A 16487-nucleotide genomic window follows, 5' to 3' on the forward strand; every position below is an offset into this window, starting at 1 on the left:
AAGAGATACTAAAGGGAGTGCTGCAGCCTGAAAGGAAAAAACAAGGATAAGAAACTTGGAGAAGAGTGTAGAAATGGAGAATTAGAAAGGGTAAAAAAAAAAAAAATAGACTATGGTATGATACAACAACTGAAAGCCAAAGGTCAAAATGGATGAAGTAAGTAATGCCTTTACAGTTATAACATTGAATGTTAATGGCTTGAACTCCCCAATCAAAAGACACACACACTGATAGAGTGGATTTTAAAATATGACCCATCTATTTGCTGTCTACAAGAAACTCACCTCAGATGTAAGGACACAACCAAACTAAAAGTGAGAGGTTGGAAAACGATATTCCATGCAAATAGTAACCTAAAAAGAGTTGGAGTAGCAATACTAATATCGGACAAAATAGATTTTTAAGTGCAAAACTGTTATAAGGGATGAAGAAGGTCATTATATATTAATAAAAGGGGCAATGTGCCATGAAGAAATAACTATTCTAAATATTTATGCACCTAACCTCAGTGCCCCAAGATACATAAGGCACACACTGGCAAAGCTGAAGGGAGAAATAGATGTTTCTACAAAAATAGTTGGAAACTTCAGTACACCACTCTCAGTATTGGGTAGAACATCTGGAGAGAGGATAAATAAACAAAACTTGAATATGATAAATGGAGACCTAACAGACATCTATAGAGCATTGTGCCCCAAAACAGCATGATATAAATTCTTTTCAAAGTGCTCATGGACCTTTCTCCAAGATAGACCATATATTCGGTCACAAGACAAGTCTCAGTAAATTTAAAAAGATTGAAATTATACAAAACACTTTCTCCGATCATAATGGAATGAAACTGGGAATCAATAATGGACAGAAAAAGGGAAAATTCATAAATAAAAGGTGATTAAACAACACATTCTAAACAACCAGTGAGTCAAAGAAGAAACTGCAAGAGAACTCAGCAAATACCTTGAGATGAATGAAAATGAGAACACAACATATCAAAACCTATGGAACACCACAAAGGCAGTAATGAGAGGAAACTTATAGCTCTCAATGCATTCTTAAAAAAGAAGAAAGTGCTAAAATTGAAGATCTAACTGCACACCTGGAAGAACTAGAAAAAGAACAGCAAACTAACCCCAAACCAAGACAAAGGAAAGAAATACTTCAGATCAGGGCAGAAATCAATGAAATTGAGAACAACAACAACAGAAAACCAATATAGAGAATCAGCAAAACCAAAAGTTGGTTCTTTGAGAAGATCAACAAAATTGACAAACCCCTAGATAGACTGACAAAGGAAAAAAGAGAGAAGACACAAATTTAAAAAATCAGAAATGAGAGGGGGGTCATTACAACTGACCCTGTAGAAATGAGAGAGTTCATAAAAGGATACTGTGAACAACTGTATGCCCAAAACTAGACAATGTAGACAAGATGGACAAATTCCTAGAAACACATGAACCACCTACATGGACTTTATAAGAAATAGAAGACCTCAACCAACAAATCACAAATGAAGAGATTGAAACTCTTATCAATCTCCCAAAGATGAAAAGCCTGGGACCAGATGGCTTCACAGGTGAATTCTGCCAATCATTCAAAGACAGTCTAATAACAATCTTGCTCAAGCTCTTCCAAAAAATTTAACAGGAAAGAATGCTACCAAACTCATTCTATGAAGCCAACATCACCCTAATACCAAAACCAGATAAAGATACTACAAAAAAAAAGAAAGAAAGAAAGAAACTACAGACAAATATCTCTAACGAATATAGACACAAAAATCCTAAACATTGCAAACAGAATCCAAAAGCACATTAAAGGAATTATACACCACGACTAAGTTGGTTTTATCCCAGGTAGACAAGGGTAGTTCAACACAAGAAAATCAATTAGCATAATAAGCCACATTGATAAATTGAAGAAAAACCACATGATCCTCTCGATTGTTGCAGAAACAGCATTTGACAAAATACAGTACCCTTTCTTGATAAAAATACTCCAAAAGATAGGAATAGAAGGACACTTTCTCAACATGATAAAGTGCATATAGGAAAAACCTACACCTAGCATTATACTCAGTGGTGAAAGACTGAAGCTTTCCCGCTGGCATGAGGAAAAAGAAAGGGATGCCCACTGTCACCAATATTATTCAATAACATGCTAGAAGTTCTAATAGAACAATTAGACTAGACAAAGAAATAAAAGGCACCAAAATAGAAAAGGAAGAAGTAAAACTTCCACTATTTGCTGATAACATGATCCTATATCTAGAATATCCTGAAAAATCCACAAAAAACCTACTAGAATAAATAAAACAAGCTCAGCAAAGTGGTGGGATACAAAGTTACTATGCAAAAAATCAATAGTGTTTCTATACAATATTGATGTGCAATCTGAGGAGGAAGTGAGGAAAAAAACCCATTTATAATAGCAACAAAAACAATCAAATATTTAGGAATAAACTTAACCAAAGACATAAAAGACCTGTATTCAGAAAACTACAAAATATTGCTAAAAGAAACTGAAGAAGACTTAAATAAATAGAAGGGCATTCCGTGTTCATGGATTGGAAGGCTAAATCATTAAGATGTCAATTCTACCAAAACTGACTTACAGATTCAATGCTATCCCAATAAAATTCCAACAGTCTTTTTTGCAGAAATCGAAAAGCCAATGATCAAATTTATATGGAAGGATAAGCGACCCTGAATAGCAAAAAAAAAAGTCTTTAAAAAAGAAGAACAAATTTGGAGGACTCTCACTTTCTGACTTTAAAGCATATTACCTAGCTTTGGTGGTAAAAACTGCATGGTACTAGCATAAGGACAGATTGACCAATGGAACCAAATTGAGAACTCAGAAATTGATCCTCACATCTACAATCAAGCAATTTTTGACAAAGCTGTTAAGCCCATCCAGCTGGACCAGAACAGTCTATTCAACAAATAGACTGGATGCTGGGAGAACTGGATAGCCATATCCAAAAAAGAGGACCCCTACCTCACGCCTTATACAAAAATTAACTCAAAATGGATCAAGGACTTAAACATAAAAACAACCACTATAAAACTCCTAGAAGAAAACATAGGAAAACACCTTCAAGATCTTGTGGTAGGTGGTAGTTTCTTAAACCTTATGCCCAAAACACAAGCAACAACAACAAAAAAATAGATAAATGGGACTTCCTCAAAATTCAATACTTTTGCATCCCAAAGGACTTTGTCAAAAGGGTGAAAAGGCAACTGACTCAATGGGGGAAAATATTTGGTAATCACATATTTGATAAGGGTTTAATATCCATGAGCAAAAAGGAAAGCATACAACTCAAAAATAAAAAGACAAAGTATCCAATTAAAAATGGGCAGAAGACCTGAAAAGACAACTGTCCAAAGAAGAAATACAAATGGTGAAGAAATATTATTTCACACCTATTAGACTGGGCACTATTAAAAAGTCAGAAAACTATAAATGTTGAGAGGATGTGGAGAGAGAGAAAAGTTTGTTCACTGTTGGTGGGAATGTAGAATAGTACAGCCACTGTGGAGGACTGATGGCAGTTCCTAAGGAAGCTGTGTATAGACTTGCCATGGGACCCAGCAATACCATTGCTAGGTATATACCCAGAAGAACAGAAAGCAATGACACGAATAGATATCTGCACACTGATGTGCAGAGCAGCATTATTCACAATATCCAAAAGTTGGAAACAACCCAGATGTCCATCAACTGATGACTGGATGAACAAATTGTGGAGTATACACATGATGGAATATTATGCAGTGCAAGAAGAAATGAAGTTGTGAAACATATGACAACATGGATGAACCAGAGGACAATATGTTGAGTGAAGCAAGCCAAACACAAAAGGAAAAATACTGTATGATTGCCCAATAATGAACTAAATATATTATGTAAAATATACATATTATGTGAAATATGAATTTGGGTAGAATTGTACATATAAGACCATTTTTCCTTGACGCTGAACAAATGTAAGTTTATACTATACAATGTTACTACCAGACAAAAAATAATATTATACTAAGTGAAGGAGACCAGATACAGAGTACTACATATTGTATGATTCCAATTATATAAAATGTAAATAAAAATCAATTCATAAAGATGAAAGATTAGTTGTTATGTAGGTGTGAGGAAAGAATGCTACGGGGTTTGGAGTCTTTCTTTTTGGAGTAATGAGATTGTTCTAGAATTGTTAAGATGATGAATATATAGCATTGTGATTATACTAAAAACCATTGATTGTATACTTTGGATAGAATAGCCAGAAATAGCAGCTATGTTCAGTGGGAGAAGCATAGAGAGATTGAGAGGTGAGAAATATCCTTGTTTTTGGTTTAGTAATATTATTGAAATAATGAAAATGCTCTAATAAATTTTGAAGTGATGAATGCACAACTAAGTGATTATAGCAAATTCCATTAATTGTACAACTTGGAGGGATTGGATGCTTTATTAATATGTATCATTAAAATTGATTAAAAAAAAAAGCATTCAAAGCCTTTAATGTAAAGCACAAACCCAACTGGATTAAAAAGACCCTTTCCAAGCATTTACTGTATGTCAGGACCTGTGCTCTCTTCAGTGGGGGAAACTCAGATAAATAATTCCTGTTGATTGCTCTCTGGACTCAGAGTTTGGGAGGAGAGAAAGACCAACAGATGAATTATTTGAATACAAAGAAGTTTTTTTTAAGTCAATAGAAGTACAAATTGAAAGGGAAGGACTGCTTACTTCAGAATTACAGAGACTGGGAGGGAAAAAGAAGAGAGAAATTGTCCTTTTAAATGGGTTTGAAAAATGAGAAGAACTACTCAAAGGCAGTGATGGGGAATGAGGACATTCCTAAAAGAAGGGTGAAAATGAACAAAAAATAGAATTGGGAATATGCAGGATTTTAGGAAATGTAGTTTACATGACACATCTAGGGAGCCTGGTATATAGTCATGTGTAATATTATAAAGTACAAGATTGAAAACAGGCCGAAATATTTTGAATGCCAGTCTGTGGAATCTTAATTTTCTTGTGAATGTGAGTGGAGATTTTAATACAATATCACATTGGTTGAAAACAATGGAGTCAGTCCTTCATTTGAATCCCATTTACTAGCTGTCTGACCTTTGACAAGTTACTTAACCTGCCTAAGCATCAGGCTACTTATCTGCAGAAAAAAAAAAGAGTACAATTGCTGTGACTATTAGATGAGATAGTACACATGACATAACTTAGCACAAGGCCCAGCATTTAAATGATCCTTGGGAAATGTTAGCTCTTATTATTACTATTACTATGAAGGAGAATGACATATTCAAGACTTTATGTAAAGAGGATGTAAAAATTAGCTTCTGAGTTATTTCAATTTTATGTAGATTTGTATATGTGATTATACAAATATGTTTATTATACATATTTGTATATATATATTTATTATACAAATATGGTTTAAATTTTAAAAGGCAAATCCATATGAAAATATTTGGTGATGGAGACTCATCATTTTTTTTCTAAAATAAGTCTAAACTCAATCATGATTTCCATAAAGTACTTCCTGTTAAAATAGCAGCAAATTGGAATGATGAAACATTCGATGGAAAGACTCGGTAGACTTGCTGTGAAACAGTCAACACCATTATGTAGAGTAAAAAGCCTAATTGGCAATTAAAAAAAAAAATGTTCCTCTAACTCAGGAGTTTTAACAAGAGGTCTGTGGGTTGAATCAAAATTCAAAAAAGCATTATTTTGGTGGGGACGTGTTGGTGCGGGTGTGATATATTTATGAAATAATACACAGTACTATAGTGCGGACTTAGTAAGGGGTCCATGGTTTTCACCTGACTGGCAAAGGGGTCCATGGAAAAATAGGTTAAGAACTGCTACTCTAACTTAAGCTATGTTATAGTAAATCAGTTATAAATAATAAAGCCAATCCTTTTATAAGTTAAACCTAATATATAATGGTAGAACTAAAAAGGTATTGTGGGAAAAGCACTGGCTTTAGCATCAGCTTGATCTGGATTTGAGTTTCATTCTATTCTTTGTCTTCAGAAAAGTTGCATAGCCTCTCAAGCATCCAAGCCCTCGTTTGTGAAAAGAAATAAAAATACCTATAGTCTTAACAGTGCCTAGTCACATAGAATTATTTCTTTTCAATGTTCTCAGACCACAACACAAATACTATTCAGGGTGGAAAGCAATAGACACAAACTAGACCAGAGAACATGAGATAGTTTTCAAATGTTTAATGTTGACTTGACCTGACCAATCCTCTGCCATAGGCAGCAATAATGAGTGCTGTAAGGGGGGCCATGAATTGACTGAAAATAGTTGAAGGAATTAAAACCAGTCATTTTGGGTGGATATTTGTTACTTTTATGGCTCTCCCTCCAGCATCTTGACCACATCCATTTCCTAAAGGGCCCAAGTTAAGTTTGATGAATCTCTCCACCCTGAGGCCTGGGTGGGACACCACACATTCCAAATGGAGCATGTCACCCAGGCCTGGCCCATCAGAGAACCAAATCCGTAGCCACAGTGATTGGTTCATGACAGCACATATATTCATGTTGGTCCTACTGTAGGAATCTTGAAACTTTCGTAGGACCTACCTGGAGGAAGTCCTCTTTTCTCTCTTTACTATTCAGCATGATTAATCATAGGTAGAGCAGGCTCTTTTGGCAGCCATCTTCCCATCATATGGAGCTTGAGAAGAACTTAATACAACAGAAAGCTGAGCCAAAAAATGAAAGCAACTAAAACATAATTTAAGCACCATGGATTAAGCCCACCGTACCCACTGCTAGAGTTCTTAGGGTAAGTTAATGTGGAAATGGAAAAACCATGGACGTTATCTAGTTAAACTTTGAAGGCGTTTTAGTTTACCAAGGGCTGCTGATGCAAAGTACAAGAAATGGACTGGCTTTTACAATGGGGATTTTCTTTGGGGTAAAACTTACAGTTCTGAGGCCCTGAAATGTCCAAATCAAGACACTATCAGAGAGATGCTTTCCCACCAAAGTCAGCTACAGGTGATCCTTGCATCCTGCCATGTGGCAGAGGGCTGCCAATCTCTGCCTTCCCTTCCAGAATCTACAGCCTCCTGGAGATCAACTGTGAACAACCAGGTACAGGGCTTGTTTCCTCAGCTGTGGCCTGCTCTGTGGGCCTAGTCCTCCGGGGGCCCTTTCTGTGCCTCTGTGTTCTGTTGGTTCCAGATTCCTGGAACTCTTTCAGCTTCTTGGGGCTTCTATGCTTTCCTGCAGTCCTCTCTCTCACATGGCAGGATCAAGTATGGTGGCTTCCTTCTCCTGTGTCTCTCTCAGTGTCTCCATTTATATCAGACCACACCATTTATATCTACCCAGCAGGAGAGTAAAAACTCAAACTGACTCACACCTCACAGGCATAGTCCAAAAAAGGGCCTCACACCCATGGGAATGGGTTAGAGTTCAAAGAAACATAATCTTTCTCTTTTGGGGATTTCCAAAAGAATTTCAAACTGCCACAGAAGATTACCTTGGCAAAGTTCTATACTACCAAGTCTCTGATCCCTAGTGGACACCAGCCACATACTTGGAGGTGATGCTAAGAAGAAGAATGGTCCGGAAACTTAGACTCTTCTTCTGAACTGTCTAGGTACAACTGGAAATTTTAGTAGTTTGAACCATAGCCCCAGATCTGCAGTTCAGTCCCAAAACACAGTCTTGTCTGGATGAAGACAAGAGACAACTATGATGATTTTATAGTCCAAAGTGTTAACCTGGCTTACCTTCACATTCATTCAACTAAATGTTTACTGAGCATATACTGTGCTAAGAAATTGGGTAAAACAAAACAGTTCCTGCCTTTTATGCATCTTAAGGTCTTATAGGAAAAACAAATAAATAGGGAATAATATATATAATATAATATAATATAATATAATATAATATAATATAATATAATATAATATAATATAATATAATAAATTGATATAATGAAAGGGGTATATAAAATGCTAGAGGGACACCTTAGAGGGGCAGCTAATCCAGACTAAAGGGGGTCCATGAAAGTTCTTGGAGATAGTAGCATCTGGGCTGAGACCTGGAAGAAGTGACATAACTAGCCAGGTGAAGAGATGGGGAAGAATGCTCCAAGTAGTAAGGGAATGCAATACATGAGAAGTGGTTCACCAGGACTGAAATACAAGCAGGAAAACAGAGTGGTATATTGTGAGAGAGGTAGGTCAGGTGCCAAATGACAAAACTCCTATGGTCAGATTGACCCATTATTTTCAGAAAATAATGGGTAGCTACTGAAGGCTTTTAGCAGAGAAGTGTCATAACAAAGTTCACAGTTTAGAAATATCACTCCAGTAGTCTGCAGACTAAATTGGAGAAAGGGAAGAGAGGACAATGGGTCCATCAGTCTTTCTCTGTGACCAGTTGGGAGGCTGTTGCAGCAACCATAGTTAGAGAAGATAGTATTCTAAATCAGGGCATTGTTAGAGAGATGTAAAAGACATTGTTAGAGAGATGTAAAAGGATTTCAGAAGGATTTATGGGGTAGCAGCCATAGGACTTAATATTTTGTTGGTTTTTGCACTTGCCTGATCTTCAGCCATCAACTCCTTAATGGTTAATCAATATGATATATATTCTATTAAGAAAGTTAATAAAGAAGGGACACTCATGCCAGGGAGACGATTGGTTCATATCACTTAGGATCACTTTCTAACCTGCCATTCTTTAATTCTGTCCTAAAGATAAGGAATAAAAACGAATACTTATTCACTGGTTTCTTGAATAACAGAAGTAGGGGCCTTATTGATGCCTAAAAAGTGCTAAGATTCTGGAAATAAAAATTAAGCACTACTTATAATGGAGTTGCATTGTATATTCATTTAACCTGCTCTGACAGAGAAATAGAGGGGCAAATTGAATATCACAGGCAATTCTTCTCACGCTTCACTGAATGGTAACATGCCTGGTAAGAAGACACGAGAGAGGAAATGCGTAGCTGCCATTCCTTCAGTCTCCTCGGTTCCCATCAATCCTCTCTGGGTTCAGACCTTGCCACTCTGCTTGTAATTCTGGTGGTCAAAGATATGTATTTTTGAATTTTCAAACAACATGCCCCCAGCCGGCCCCTGCCAAATGTAAGACAACTACTTCCCACAGTTCTCAACAGAAGAAACAGTGATCTGTTCCAACACAAGAAAAACGGCAAAGTGAATTTAATGAGAGATGACGTATTAGTCCCCAGTTTTACATTCTGTATTTTATGGATAGAGTTTAAGGAATTTTCAAGAGTAATTCTGATTATGTGAAAATTCACCTTAGATGCTGTACCATAGAAACCCTTGTGTGAGATTTGATTCCAGGGGAAAGTAAACTAATGTAGTCACTATTTTCAGGTTGTAGAACCTGAAAATAAAAACTTAGTAAGTTCCAGAAAAGTTTTACAGGAAGCAGGGACATATCAGAACACCCCTGATATGATGTGTTCTTCCGACAAAACCTTGCTTATCATGACTATCAGAGAGACAGTGAGTGGGTCCATTTCTTCAGACCTCATTGCGTCATACGTCAAAATTTCCCCAAGGAACAATCAGGTTCCTGGGACCTTCTTTCTTACAGACTGCACAGGTGAAATGCTGACTCAGGATTCTCTGTGTCAATCAATTCCTCAGATGGGACCAAAAACCTTTCTGAAAAATTGTCTCCTATGCTGACTTAGATGTTATGATTTATTATGCAGCTAGAAGATATGGTTTGGGCTTTTTCTTTTTCCGCCTGTTTTCCATAGATTTTCTGTAATCTTCCCTTTCTATTTTTTTATATAAAATGAAAGGACAAGACTTTACAGTGATTAAGAAGCACACATAGCAATTCCACTAATGTTGCTAGGCAACAAGGGCCATGCATGAGCTCAATGAAAGGATTCTGGGCATCTGCACCAAAGAGAAATACAAGGAGCCAGCAAGTGAACTGTCTTGATAACCACAGAGGTTAGCGCTTTTTGACACACTTGTCCCCAGATTTGGCAGAGAAGGAGGAAAAGCAATTTAATTTATACCTTTTTGGTATTTCATTTTTCCAAAATGTATTTAAAATTCTATTTGATGAAAAGTTGACACAGTATATTATAATGATCATCAACTCAAGAGAAAAATAGGCAAAATGCCTCTAATCTATTTTCCCAGGTCAGGGCGTATCACGTGTCGACTGGACCATGTCGGCGGTCTCCTGTCCCACCCCTGGCCTGTTGTCTCCTCTCCCCCCACCAATCCATCCTGCTTAGCAGATTAATTACAAGGGGCGTCATTCACTTTCTTGTAGCCAGCAACTCCCATGCCCTATGATCAGCATTTACCTTCTCCAATTGCTGTAAAAAATACAACAGTTGTTGACTATAAGTAAGTCTATTTTTTCATTCTTATTACAAAGCAATGGATGCTTATTAGCAAAAAATCAAAGTATTATGACACATGAAGAAGCATCAACATCTACTACCCTGCTCACTAGAGCAAACACAGTGTAACCACCTTGGTGTATATCATTTCAGATTACTTTCTGTATATATATCGACAGATTTTTCTTATATAATTGTATTACCTGTATATATATAAAAGTTATACACTTGCATTATAAACACAATAACAAACATTTTAATGGCTTCTATATTATATCATAATGATTAAACTATTTTCATGAAACTTGGAAGGATAATTAATGGGAAAAATGACAGTTTTAAGATAATTTTACTAATCTTATTGCACCTTCCAATTCATCGTCTGAAACTACCACAGCTAGGTTTATTAATTCATCATTACTTCCTTTCCATCTCTGGTAGTATTACTCTAATTCATATCTTTACCTGGCCTCTTACAATAATGAATTAATTAGGACTCTTTTGGTTTTAAGAGTCAGAAACCCCAACTAATATTGAGTTTAGCGAAAGGGAATGTCTGGCTGCATCAATGAACATTTGAAAGCAGAAGGGCTAGCCAAATGCACAGCAGAAACCCCCGGTTCAAATAACATCTGTGGAATTGGCCTCACTCCCTCCACCTCTCAGCAATTCCTTCTGGGGTAGCAGCCTCATTTGTGGGCTGGATCCCCATACAGGTGATGAGATAGCTGTCCCAGCATCTCTAGGCCTCTGTGTTCTCAGGAGTCTGATGTAGTCCTGAGAGTCACTGTGATTGTACCCACCTGAAACAACCATAGTGGCCAAGTGTCAGGTGCTGAGTGAAGCCCAGTCTGGGGCCAGGGAGCATAGTTCAACCCATCCAAAACCCAACAATTGAGAGTCAGAAAGGGACCATTCCCCAAAGCAACATCAGGGTACTCTTAACAGGGAAAGGGGTTGATCCTAGTTAGCTCAAGACAACAGCTATCCACTCCATTAGCCTGTGTGCTCCAGGTGCTTCTTCAGAATCCTCTCTCCACCCTTCACCACACAAGCACTGTGCTCAGGAGGCCTCCTTCTCCTCTGGCTTCCAGCTGGTTTTAGTCAATGGAAGATATCAGTAAAAGAGTAAAGTCAGAGGTTAATCTCCCCATCTCTGTCCAGTGACTGTGTTCCTCTACTCAAGACCACAGTTCCTAGTGGGTCAACGTCATCTACAAACACAGCTAAAACTATTAATATAAATCTTTATTTAGTTTCTGGTAACCACTCCCTCCATTTGCCTCTTCAGGCATAAGGGTGATAGTAGCTCACTACTCTTGGAAGCCACCACCCTTGTTGTTTTTACCCCTGCACACACCTTTACAATTTGTGTGTGTCTTCCCTTTCCTGGGAGCTTAAAAGGTAGGAATGGCCTCCTAACAGGTTATTCAACCTATCAGTGTGCCTTCATGTCAACCAAAAATCTGCTTACCCTTTAAGGATTTCATTTAAGAAATGGGTATGAATATTGAAGGTTCAAGGCTAAGGACTGCTGTTGACTTAATACAAATTCCCAGTTACCATTACCTAACTTGTGGGAACCACAGAAGTTATGTGATGATTATAACACATACTACGACTCCAAATACTTATATTTTTATCGACTTAGTACATGATATCTGAAACATAACCTGTGAAGGCTATACTTTAATGCTATTGTTCCATCTGCTCTTGTAGGGCTGAAAAGAAAAAAAGGAAGGAAAGAAAGGAAGAAGTGAGGGAGGGAAGGAGAGAACAAGAAAAAAATAAGAAAAGTGGTTGTTTGGAGCAGTGTACCACAGAAAAACATTTTCTTAATCTTAATGCATTCCTGTGGGTATGAATCCTTGTAAACATGACCTTTTTTTTAAAGCAGTTTTATTGAGATATATTCATATAGCACACAATCCATGCACAGTGTACAATCAGTGGCTTTCAGTAGTCACAGAGTTGTGCATTCATCACCACAAAAAATTTTAGAACAATTTAATTATTCCAAAAAGAAAAACTCCACACCCCTTAGCCATCAACTCTCAATCCCTCTATCCATCCCCAGCCTTATATTACTATTAATCTACTTCTGTCTCTATAGATTTATATTTATATTTTATATAAATGGAATAATACACTATGTACTACTTTGTGTCTGGTTTCTTTCACTTAATATAATGTTTTTAAAATTATTATTCTTGGTGGACAGCCAGCAAGATGGCGGCAGAGTAAGGCGCTCCTAGAGTGAGTAGGTGCCACAGGCAGTTAGTAATTACCCAGAGCTATCTAAAGCACCTATTCGGGGCTCCAGGAGACCAGAAGAACATCCTGCAACATTCTTGAAAGAATGGAAGGAGGAGACTGCCCATCTGCAGAGATTTGTAAGTAGAGCGCTCTGCGTCACAGAAGCCGGTGCCCATCCTCCACTGGAGGCACAAGCCACCTCAAGAGCTATTTCGCAAATGGAATTAGAAGCTCACCTTCCCAAAAATGGGGGAGGAAGAGACGATTGGGCACCAAATTCAGCTACTGATTAGTAAATTCGGCAGGCTAAAGTATAATCCTAAGAACAGATAAAGTTTGAACCTGTCCAAAGATAGAGGCCAGAAGCCACCATTTTAACACTGCCCTGGGCACAAGGGGAAGCTAAAGGACTGAAAATCACAATGATGGTAGGACTAGCTTCTTTCAATACAGATCAGATTGCAGCTCTAGCCTAAGCTGCAGCCCTACCTCCAAAAGGGAGGAAGCTGGAGAGACCTGCACATGCCTCTCCAGGAAAATACAGGTCATACTGCGGAAGCCGGTGATCATCCTACTCTGGTGGCTCAAGCCACCTCAGGAGCTAATCTGTGGCTGGAATTAGAAGCTCCATTTCCCAAAATAGGGGAGGAAGGGATGGCTGGCGGCCAACTTCAGCTACTGATTAGTAAATTCCTCTGGCTAAAGTATAATCCTAAGAACAGCTAAAGTTTGAACCTATCCAAGTCAGAAAGAAGCCAGTAGCCACCATTTTGACTCCACCCCCTGTATAAGAGGAAGCCAGGCTGAAAATTACAGTCCTGGTAGGGACTTGCATCTTGCAGCCCTAGCCTAGGCTTCAATCCCACCTCTGGCAGGGAGGAAGCTGGCAGACCCTGCACCAACCTCTCCAGGTAACTTCAGATACATCTGGCAGGCAGACTGAAATGTCAGAAGCCTACTGGGACAACTGTGGTCATTTTGGACCCACATGGCATAGATTACTGCCCAAACCCACAGCTCCATCCCTACCCTAGGCAAGGGAAAAAGGGGATTGAAGCTCCATCAGTCTCTCTGGGCAACTACAGTCTAGGCCTTCATGACTTGGATGATTACACATAGCTGTGGCTCCATCCCTAACCCTGGCAAAGGAGAAAGTTAGGAGAAGCGTCATCGGTCCCTGGAGAAATAAGGGCAGCTTGACCCTCCACAGCTTACAGCACAAACTACATCCTTGGCTCCTACTACACAACCAGCAAGGGAGAAAGGGCAAGAAAGCCCTAAGCTAAAGAGAGAAACTACACTCAGAATAAATACATCTAGTAAACTAGATGTCAAGACACCAACAAAAAATTACAATCCATACCAAGAAACAGGAAGATATGGCCCAGTTAAAAGAACAAGATAAGCCCAGGTGACAAAAAGGAGTTGAGACAACTTATCATAGATGTTCAAACAAATATCATTAACAAATTTAGTGAGATGGCTAAAGAGATTAAGGATAAGAGATGTGATGTGGGGGCATTTTCGGGGGTTGGAGTTGTCCTGGGTGGTGCTGCACGGACAGTTACCAGACATTGTATGTCCTCCCATGGCCCACTGGGTGGACTGTGGGAGAGTGTGGGCTATGATGTGGACCAGTGACCAGGAGGTGTAGCGGTGCTCAGAGATGTATTCACCAAATGCAATGAATGTCTCATGATGATGGAGGAGATTGCTGTTATAGGGGGAGGAGTAGGGTGAGGGGGTGGGGGTATATGGGGACCTCATATTTTTTTAATGTAACATTAAAAAAATAAAGATAAAAAAAGGCAAAAATAAAAGACATTGGATAAGGACAAAGAAGAATCTGAAAGCTTACATAGAAAAATAGCAGATCTTATGGGAATGAAAGGTACAATAAATGAAATTAAAAATACACTGGAATCATATAATAGCAGATTTAAGGAGGCAGAAGAAAGAATTAGTGATTTTGAAGAAATGGCCTCTGAAAGCAAACATACAAAAGAACAGATGGAGGAAAAAATGGAAAAAATTGAACAAGGTGTCAGGGAACTAAACGACAGCAAGAGATGGGCAAACATACATGTAATTGGTGTCCCAGAAGGAAAAGAGAAGGGAAAAGAGGCAGAAGGAATATTTGAAGAAATAATGGTAGAAAATTTCCCAACCCTATTGGACATATCCATGTCCAAGAAGCATGATGTACTCCCATCTGAATAAATCTCAATAGACTTACTTCAAGACACATACTAATCAAAATGTCAACTGTCAAAGCAAAGAGAATTCTGAGAGCAGCAAAAGAAAAGCAATGCATAACACTATAAAGGATACCCAATAAAATTAAGTGTCAATTTCCCATGAGAAATCATAGAGGCAAGAAAACTGTGGTGTGATATATTTAAGGTACTGCAAGAGAAAAACTTCCAGCCAAGAATGTTATATCCAGCAAGAATGTCTTTAAAAAATGAGGGTGAGTTGAGAATATTCACAGATAAATGGAAAAAGAGAGTATATAACCAAGGGACAAGCTTTGCAGGAAATATTAAAACGTGTGCTATAGCCTGAAAAGAAAAAACAGGAGAGAGAAGCTTAGAATAGAATCTAGAAATGAAGGTTATATCAGTGAAAGTAACTAAAAGTCTCAAAAGAGAGCTGAAAATAAAATATGACAGAAAAAAAAACACAGATATTTAGGAATACACTTAATCAACATTATAAGTCACCAGTATTCAGAAAACCACAACTCATTGTTAAAAGACATAAAAAAAGTCCTAAATAATTGGAAGAAAATTACATGCAAACAGATTGAAAGACTAAATATCATTAAGATGTCAGTTCTACTCCAGTTGATAAACAGATTCAGTGCAGTCCTGATAAAAATTTCACCAGCATTTAAAAAATAAATGGAAAGTATGATTATCAAATTTATTTGGAAGGGTAAGCAGTCCTGAATAGCCAGATACATCTTAAAAAGGAAGAGCAAAGTTGGAGGACTCTCACTTCCGGACTTTAAATCATATTACCTAGCTACAGTGGTAAAAACATCATAGTATTGGCATAAAGGCAGACACATAGACCAATGGAACTGAATTGATGGTTCAGAAACAAACCTTCACATCTAGTGTCAAGAGATTTTTGGCAAGCCTGTCAAACTCATCTGCTTAGTCAGAACAGTCCATTCAACAAATGCTGGATATCTATAGCCAAACTGGATATCCATAGTCAAAAGAAGGAAAGAGGACCCCTATCTCACACCTTATACAAAAAAATTATCTCAAAATGGAACAAAAACCTAAATATAAAAGCCAGAACCATAAAGCTTCTAGAAGGAAATGTAGGAAAGTATCTTCAAGACCTGGTGGTAGGTAGTGGATTCTTAAAGGAGATAAGAGGAGGACTGAAATGGACTACTGATGTTTAATGTATGTAGAAGTTTTAAATAACTTTATTGTAAAAGCATAGAAATATATAGAGTTGATGGTAACACATTATAGTGAGTAACAGCTTGTTTATAAATGGGATTGTAGCAGAAAAGGGTAGTCTAGGAATGTAAATGCCAATTAACAGAAAGCTAGAGAATAATCTAGGGATTGAAAAACAGTAAACTCAGAGATGGATGAAGATTGTGGTTGAAAGTACAGATGCCAGTGTGTCCTTTGTGAGCTAGAGCAGATGTATGTCACTATTGCAGGGTGGTGGGAATGTGGAGAAGCATGGGAAAAATACAACTGGAGTGACCTATGGACTGTGATTAATACTAATAATGTAATATTCATGCATCTCTGCCAAAGATGTACTGTGTTGATAATCTGGGAAAATGGAA

The 16487-nt window shown here is 37.8% G+C and overlaps 1 protein-coding gene across 9 annotated transcripts in view; it reads right to left on the minus strand.

Annotated features, from left to right (window-relative positions):
- HTR4 (5-hydroxytryptamine receptor 4) overlaps nucleotides 1–16487 on the minus strand; it is a 213092-nt gene that overhangs the window by 157059 nt on the left and 39546 nt on the right. The window lies entirely within an intron of this gene.

This window comes from Dasypus novemcinctus, chromosome 2 (genome assembly GCF_030445035.2).
Source record: "Dasypus novemcinctus isolate mDasNov1 chromosome 2, mDasNov1.1.hap2, whole genome shotgun sequence".
NCBI lineage: Eukaryota > Metazoa > Chordata > Mammalia > Cingulata > Dasypodidae > Dasypus > Dasypus novemcinctus.